General features: G+C 39.0%; 1 non-coding gene across 1 annotated transcript; it reads right to left on the bottom strand.

Annotated features, from left to right (window-relative positions):
- Nucleotides 1–3,069: 3,069 nt before the first annotated feature.
- On the bottom strand, nt 3,070–3,233 carry LOC142425224 (U1 spliceosomal RNA). Its single transcript, XR_012779575.1, has one exon. It is a non-coding gene; the product is annotated as a U1 spliceosomal RNA (small nuclear RNA).
- Nucleotides 3,234–8,951: the final 5,718 nt, after the last annotated feature.

The raw sequence follows: 8,951 nt of genomic DNA, 5'->3' as shown, positions 1-8,951 counted from the left end.
AGACCTTGGCAGGATCTGGTTTAGAAATAAACCCAATGGTTCTATATAAAGAAGCAAAGGCTGTATACTAATCAAAGAAATGAGAACAAAGTATGAGATGATTCATATTTTTAGTTTAAAAATCTCAATATGATGTTGCAGAAATCAGTAAGCATGGTATTGGCAGAAGATCAGACATATAGATAAATGGAGCCAGGATGGGGGCTTTAGAAATAGACATCTGTATTGCTAATAGTTTATAGACATAGGTGCTAACATAATTCAATGGAGAAGAGATCATTATTTTTTAATAGCCTGAAACACCTCATAAAATGATGAACATTGTTATTAATCAATTCCTAACACCATTAAAAAGATCAGCTAGACCACACAACTCCAAACTTTAAAAACTCTAGAATAGAAAAAAGTAGAAATATTGTACTTAATTGAACTTAAAACAACCTCTAAAATTATTCCTTCAAATATCTTGAGGGACTGAGTCATTGATTCTGGGGGTGCTGTACTACAGTGTCAGCAGCATTAACATCAATTGGCATGGCAGAGTCCACAAAGGCAGTATTCCACATCCTCCTTTGGTAGTGACTGGGGTAGTAATAGCTTGTGAACATCCATCTAAGGTGCAATTATTAGTCTCTTCCTGTTCAGAGGAAAGAAGAGTGATGGAAAATTGAAGGCACATGGAAACAATTATTCCAATGGAGTAACGGACTATGCAGATATAAGTCTCCATGACCCTCAGAGAACATGATGTACAGCTAATGACCAACTGCTCAGAAAGGAATCACATGTACAGGATCCTGTATAGAGTGGGAGAAAAAACACACAAAAGAGGTCAAAACTCAGTGCTCAGATAGAGACTGGTAGAACACCCAAAACTATAGTTGTTAGTCACCTTTCAAGTCTGGGATTGATGTAACCCTTGTAGAAAAAATTTTGGTCAAATGATAGTAAAAAACCAACTCACTGCCCTTGAGTACATTCTGACTCAGATTGACACGTCAGGACAGAGTAGACGGCTATAGTTGGGTTTCCAAGGCTGTTAATTTTCACAGGAGCATAAAGTCTCATCTTTCTTTCCACAGAGCAGCTCAAACCAAACCAAACTTACCCCCATCAGGTTGATGCCACCCCACAGTGACTCTGCTTGCCAGGGTAGAACTACTGCTGTGAGTTTCTGGGACTTCAACTGTTCATTGGAATAGAAAGCCCCATTTGTCTCCCTGGAAGAGGATGGTTGTTTCCAACTTCTGATCTTGTGTATCACAGCCAACTGGTAACCACTGAGCAATGAGAGCCCCTGTATAGAACAGTCAGTAGGCTTGAACTACTGACCTTGGGTTAGCAGCCCAATGAGCAACCTACTACACCACCTTGGCTCCTTATTCTGTAAGGCTAACAGTAACCTTAGTGAGGTAGCATGCTTTAGCATTGTTAATCATTTAAGATTAAAAGGGCAGCTTTTATGCCACGGGGACAAAGTGCAGAATGGTTCAGAAAGAAGGAGTGGAAAGGGAAATGCAAGGAGGAGGTGAGATACTGAGGTGGCATGGAGGGGATTACAATGAGATGAAATGAATGAGATGAAACAAGATGTGTATAAATTGTCGGGTATAAGACTGATGATGTGCTTTGTAAAGCTTCGCTCAAATTCACAATAAAATGGTAAAAGAATAAAGTTAAAGAAACAGATAAATCATCATCTAAGAAAAAAATATTTGTGAAATATTTATTTGGGAATGGATTTGTATTTAGAGTTTTTGTATAAAGAACTCTCATAATTCAATAATAAGAAAACCACTAATCAAGTAAAAATGGACAAATGATTTGAATACTTCAGCAGGGAAGACAGGAAGAGAGCAAACAGCAGGAACAATGACTCATCAATATGGAAATTCAAACTGAGACCATACTCAGGCGAACTCACTTTCATCGGCCCAATTCGGACTAGTTGTGACCCTATACGACAGGGAAGAATGACTCTGGTGTGTTTCCAAGACTAGACCTCTTTAGGGGAGTAGAAAGTTGCATCTTTCTCCCGGAAAGCAGCTAGTGGTTTCAAACTGTTGACCTTGCAGTTAGCAGCTCAATATGTAGCTAACAACACAATCACAGAGCAGACAGCCTCATCTTTCTTCTGAAGAATGGCTGGTGGGTTTGACAGCAACCCGAGATGTTAGCAGCATTATCTCTAAACCACAGGACCACCACAGCTTCCCGCACACCTATTCTCTCACTGCCATGGAGTTGAAGCTGGCTCATCATGACCCTGTCGGACAGGTCAGAACTGCCCCTGTGGGTTCCGAGACTATAACCCTGTATGGGATAGAAAGGGCGATCTTCTTCCTGAGGAGAGGTTGGTGGGTTTGAACTACTGACCATATTGTTAGCAACCTAATGCATAATCGCTATGCTATGAGGGTTCCTTATATACACCTATTATAAAGGTAAATTTTAAACAACAACTATAAAATCTAGCATGTTCTGACAAAGGTGTGGAAAAACCGGATAATCTAAATAATCATCAAGTGCTGGGGGAATAAGTACACTGTGGTTCACCCACAATAATATCAAAGAACAAACTAGGGATTCGTACGGTGGCATGGATGACTTCAAAAGCATTATGCCAGATGAATAAAGATAGATTCAGAAAATGCCTTACCCTATTATCCCATTTACAAGACATTTAAACCCAAAACTGTACCTGCTGCCATTAAATTAATTCTGACTTACCGCAAACCTATATAGAGCAGAGTAGAGCTGCTATGTAGGGTTCCTGACTGTGTAAATCTCCATGAGAGTGACAGTCCCATTTTTGTTCTGTAGAACAGGTGGTGGGTTTGAACTACTGATCTTTCACTTAGCACGCTTAACTCACAGCCCCCTGAAGGCCCATTTATGAAAGATATAACCATTGAAACAGGTGCAGAGATTGTCTGGGGTTAAGAAGAGATGAGAATGGTTATACACTAAGAAATGATGGAAATATTCTATATTCAATTTTATCAATGATTATATAATTGTAACTCAGAAATTGTCTAAAATAATTGTTTAATGTATATAATTTTTTAATAGGGGAGCGTGTGAATGCAGTCCCCCACTACCACAAATTATGCAGTCGAGTTTCCCACATTTGGGGAAATCGCAGGGGACAGCACACCCGGAGTGCAATGGGTGAGCCTCGCCCTGGGAAAACCACCTTCGTGAGCATGGTCTCTCCCCTGCCAGCTAAGGATTAATGTATATAAATTAAACCTAAACAAAACAGATGTTAAAAAATGCTTTACAATACAATGAAAAACTTACAGCCCCTAATAAAATGATTAAAAAACAAAACAAAAAGACGTACATGAATCTATAGCACCCATGTAAAGGTATTGTCTTTTATGACACAATTTTTCTTCCCCCTCTTTATTGAAATTCAGATGGAAAATATTGAAAGTTTAATGAGACAGCTTCAATATCTCTTTTGGACAGTTGATGCGTATGGTTTTAAGTTAGAATATTCACTAAGAGAAGTCTGTTTCAAACACAGTATTTGACATGAGGAAGCTGCTTGTGCTAGCAAAGTGGGAAACAGACGAGCCTAACACAGGTTTCTAGAAGGTGCCTTTTCTAGGTTTGCATGTGACCTCCTTACATAAAAATAAAGAGTTTAGTTGTAGCAAAAAGGCAGCATCATTTATTTCTTTATCTTTATAAAAAATGTATGAAACTCACAGCAAGAGTACCTAAGTTCTTGAAGCAAAACTAATCAATATGAGAATTTTCTTTATTTGTAGTTTCCAGATGCCTCTGATATTATAATTATTTGGTTCTCTCTGCCAAGTTCTCACTAGCTTTGCAGTCATTGCCTTGAAAAGAGGAAGGGCAATAAGCAGAATAGAGAATAACTAGGGGGTTTCAATTAAGAGTATTCATCAAATGGGACCCCATGATTCAGTTCTACTGGAATGTACACATTGGGATCAGCACAGGAGAATGATGAAATACACTTTTGGGAAATTTTAATTCCAAATGTTCTTAATCTATGGACATACTCTTGCTAACAACTGTTTACTAATTTCTTGCCAGTTGCTTTTTACTTATCACCTCAGTGATCACTCTTCAGGGTACTTTTTTATAAGCCATTTTATTGGGGGCTCTTACAGCTCTTTTTTAAAATAGTTTTATTAGGGGCTCATACAACTCTTATCACAATCCATACATACATCAATTGTGTAAAGCCCATTTGTACATTCATTGCCCTCATCCTTCTCAAAACATTTGCTCTCCACTTAAGCCCTTGGCATCAGCTCCTCAATTTTCCCCTCCCTCCCCACTCCCCTTTCCCTCAAGAACCCTTGATAACTTATAAATTATTATTTTATCTTTCCCTGTCTAACATCTCCCTTCACTTGCTTTTCTATTGTCTGTCTCCCAGGGAGGAGGTCACATGTAGATCCTTGTAATCGGTCTCCCCTTTCCAACCCTTCCGCCCTCTACCCTCCCAGTATCGCCACTCACACCACTGGTCCTGGGGGTTCATCTGCCCTGGATTCCCTGTGTTTCTGGTTCCATTCTGTACTAATGTCCATCTTTTGGTCTCGCCAGACTTGCAAGGTAGAATTGGGTTCATTATAGTGGGTGCTGGGGAAGCATTTAGGAACTAGAGTAAAGTTGTATGTTTCATCGTTGCTAGATTGCATCCTGACTGGCTTGTCTCTTCCCTGAGACCCTTCTGTAAGGGGATGTCCAGGGGCCTACAGATGGGCTTTGAGTTTCTACTCCACAATACCCCTCTCATTTACTATGGTAAGATTTTTTTGTTCTGATGATGCCTGATACCTGATCCCTTTGACACCTCATGATCGCACAGGCTGGTGTGCTTCTTCCATGTGGGCTTTGTTGCTTTTGAACTAGATGGTCACTTGTTTACCTTCAAGCTTTTAAGACCCCAGACGCTATATGTTTTGATAGCCGGGCACCATCAGCTTTCTTCATTACATTTGGTTATGCACCCATTTATCTTCAGCAATCATATCATGGAGGTGAGCACACAGTGATATGTTTTATTTGTTCTTTGATGCCTGGTAACTAATCCCTTAGGCACCTTGTGATCACACAGGCTGGTGTGCTTCTTCCATGTGGGCTTTGTTTCTTCTGAGCTAAATGGCCGCTTGTTTACCTTTAAGCCTTTAAGACCTCAGACACTATATCTTTTGATAGCCGGGCACCATCAGCTTTATTCACCACATTAGCTTATTCACCCACTTTGTCTTTAGCAGTTGTGTCGGGAAGGTGAGCATCATAAAATGCCAATTTATTAGAAGAAAGTGTTCTTGTATTGAGGGATTATTTGAGTGTCCTTCTGCTACCTTAATTCTCAGCCTATAAATATATGCACATAGATATATTTCCCCATCCTCATATATGCATGTATTTGCATATATACATGTCTTTATCTAGACCTCTATAAATGCCCTTTGCCTCCCAGCTCTTTCCTCTATTTCCCATAGCAATCCATATATCAATTGTATCAAGCACATTTGGACATATGTTGCCATCATCATTTTCAAAACATTTTATTTCTACTTGAGCCCTTGGTATCATTTCCTTTCCCCTTGTCCCTCTACCACCCTTTCACACTTGTGAGCCCTTGATAAATTAAGAATTATTATTATTTTCATATTTTGCACGATATGCTGTCTTCCTTCTCCCACATTTCTGTTGTTCATCTCTGGGGAGGGAGGGTGTTATATGTCGATCATTGTGGTCAGTTCCCCCTTTCACCCACTTTCTCCCCACACCTTCCCTCTACCCTCATGGTATTGCTACTCCCATTATTGCTGTTGAGGGGTTTAATCTGTCCTGAATTCTGTATGTTGGATGCACTTATCTTTACCAGTGTACCTTCTCTGCTCTAGCTGGATTTGTATGGTAGAACTGGGGTCATGATAATGGGGAGAGGGCTGGGAGGAAGCATTAAAGAACTAGAGGAATGTTGTGTGTTTGTCGATGCTATACTGCACCCTGGCTGGCTTGTTCCTTCCTTGCAACTCTTCTGTGAGGACATGTCCAATTGTCTACAGATGGGCTTTGGGTCTCCATTCTGAACCCCCTTGATCACATCAAAATGGTGGATTTTTGGGGTCTTCTGATGCCTGATAGCTGATCCTGTCAGCACCTTGTGATCTCACTGCTTCCCTACTCAATGACTGCTTGTATAATGTCAAGCCTTTAAGACCCCAAGCGCTATATCTTGTAATAGTCGGGCATCATCAGCTTTCTTCAACACATTTTCTTATGCACAGGATATGTTTTAAAAAACATATTTATAAAACAATTTTATTGGCATATATTTTACAAATTATATTATTCAATAATTTAGTCATATTAAGATGTGTTCTACAATCATCATCACAATCAATTTTAGAACATTTCTACTGTTCTTATACTCATTATTAGCTTTCCATCTCCACTCAACCTCTCCTAGTATAACCCCAAGGAATAATTAATCCAGTTACTGTCTCAATAGATTTACTTATCCTGGATTTCATAGACAGGAAAATATTGAAGAAAGAAGACAATACAAAAATCTAACAATAAACAAACAAAATAGATAAAACCTTCCATTGAAAAGAAAGTAGAAAATAATACAAACTAGAACAAATTTAAACAGATTCAGAGGGAGGTCAAATGATAAAGTGATCTGCAATGATCTAACTTCATCTGCAACAATTCACTGTACAATGCATTGTACATGTGGCAAGTCTAATCACATCCCTGGTCTATGGTCAGAGGGTATTCACCAGAGGCTTTATCCACATGTGTTTCCCTACCCCATCTTTTAAAAAGTGAAATTGTTTTAAAATATATTATGAGCATTGTAACATTAAACGATCAGATATTACACTTTAGCCTATTTCTGCCATAACTGACTTACAATTCTAGCTGTCTGATAACAATGCTATTCACATCTCTGGACTTATGGTCAGAGGTTTAATCCATATATGGACCTTTCAAATAAATTTTGGGCTTCTACCATCACCTATAGATTTCTGAAAAATAGCTGTTCACAATTTAAGCTCTGATGCCATTTACTCTTTTGGATTTTATTATTTACCGTCCTTGGATCACACATTTTCCTTCATGTGGGCTTAGTTGACATTTTGCTTAGATGACTGATTTTTGAAGGCAAGTCTTAAAGACCCCAGATACTAGTCCTTCTGATAGTTGGGCAACATCTAGTTTCCTCACCATATTTTGCTATAGTATCCATATTTTCAGTGATCTCTTCATGAGCATGAGCATCAAGCAGAGTCATGCCATAAGAACAAATTGTTCTTTGATTGGATCTATAATTGTGAACCTCAAATACATTCACATATCTATGACATATATATCTGTGATTTACCTTAGAGTTATCATTGTTATTTTATGTTCTAGAACATTACTAATCATATCCCTGGGTAGTAGGTAATTCTATTGATAGTCATTAATTTACAAATCGTATAGAATTTAACACACTGCCGAGAAAAGAAAATTTTAGAAATGTAAGCCAGGTTTAGACAGCAATACATGACTTATATCACCTAAGCTCAAGTGACTAGACACTACACAAACAATAGGTGTTGGTGATAGGTCAAAGCTTTTAATAATATTCTTTCATAATTGTAGAGCCATGCCTATCAGATTGATTCTCATCATAGTACAGCAAGGAGGACATACTTAAAATAGTAAGTATATGGTAGTTTGGGGCTACCATTCATTATGCACCCTCAAGGGCAAATGATCCAAATCAAAGTCCAATGACTTCCAGTTCTATATTTGTGTTCGTCCAGGTAGACTAGAGACGCAAAGCCAGAGACACTCATATGTGTAAGAGAGGTCTTTATATCAAAGAGCAAGTTAATATTGAGAAAACACCCCAGTCCAAATCAAGACCAAAAGCCAAATATTAGCTCATACTAGTCCATAAATAATTCTTTAGACTTACACAGCACATGCCATGATACCGAATGCAGGAACACCACAGGCCAGTGGTGGACAGTCGTATAGATCCATTGCTGGTGGAAACATCTTGGCATGGGCACAGGTCTCCACATGACTCCTCAACATGAATGTGTGTGTGTGTGTGTGTGTGTGTGTGTGTGTGTGTGTGAGAGAGAGAGAGAGAGAGAGAGAGAGAGAGAGAGAGAGAATGAGTCACCTTTTCTGATGGCAGATCAAGTGCTAGAGAAGTTCCAAGACTCTTCATGAGAAGGTCATGCCCACAGGGAGGGATCGATCAGACTGTGACCTGATTGACAGACTAGACTCCAACCCTTCATCTTTTATCAAGTTGGCATGAACTTGTCTAACTACCACAATGCTCTTGGCATAACAGTTATCTACTTCTCATGCTAGAGAGGTTCAGTTTTAAGTCCTAGAGCTACAGGAAAGAATGAGGTGAAGTCCATTTAATTAGTGGGGATTCCACATCAAGTCCTACTGGTGTGGCCTATAAAGGATGCTGTGTGCCTCAAAAGCCCAGTCTAAAGTCTCAGTAGTTTGTAGTACAAGGTCTAGACCACAAAAGGCTAGACAGACACTAGGTCAAAAGTGTCCAGGTGAGAACATAAATAGTACATCTTTTTATATCTGCCTTATAGATGAGGGACAAGACATTTAAGGGATTCTGTGGCTTGAATATGGTCACTGAATCAAAAAATGATGAAATGAAGATTCAGTTTAGGTCTTCCTGAATCTGCAATCTATGTTTTTCTTATTAAGCCCTCCATTGATCTGTGTCTCTTGGTTGACTGCATTTCTCTTGGATACCCTGTGGTGCTTACTGCTTGGTGAGCATTAGTGACTATTAGCATGCTATCTTAGCACCTAGATTAATTTACCTTATGTTTAATGCTTACAATTCTGAACTACCAGGGTACTTAATTTTCCTTCATAATACATCTATTGAAATTGACTCAGTA

Source organism: Tenrec ecaudatus, chromosome 13 (assembly GCF_050624435.1).
Source record: "Tenrec ecaudatus isolate mTenEca1 chromosome 13, mTenEca1.hap1, whole genome shotgun sequence".
NCBI lineage: Eukaryota > Metazoa > Chordata > Mammalia > Afrosoricida > Tenrecidae > Tenrec > Tenrec ecaudatus.
Note: the sequence above shows the minus strand (reverse complement) of the source record. Positions and strands in the feature narration are given on the sequence as shown.